Source organism: Arachis duranensis, chromosome 4 (assembly GCF_000817695.3).
Source record: "Arachis duranensis cultivar V14167 chromosome 4, aradu.V14167.gnm2.J7QH, whole genome shotgun sequence".
Classification (NCBI taxonomy): domain Eukaryota; kingdom Viridiplantae; phylum Streptophyta; class Magnoliopsida; order Fabales; family Fabaceae; genus Arachis; species Arachis duranensis.
Window position 1 is genome coordinate 46,327,998 of NC_029775.3, and position 210 is coordinate 46,328,207.

The window sequence follows — 210 nt, forward strand, 5'->3', positions numbered from 1 at the left end:
TTCGGGTATTTTCTGGCTGAAATTGAGGGAGCTGAGCAAAAATCTGACTTAGGCTGAAAAATGACTGCTGATGCTGTTGGATCCTGACCTCCCTGCATTCGGAATGGATTTTCTGGAGCTACAGGAGTTCAATTGGCGCGCTCTCAACGGCGTTGGAAAGTAGACATCCAGGGCTTTCCAGAAATATATAATAGTCCATACTTTGCGCGA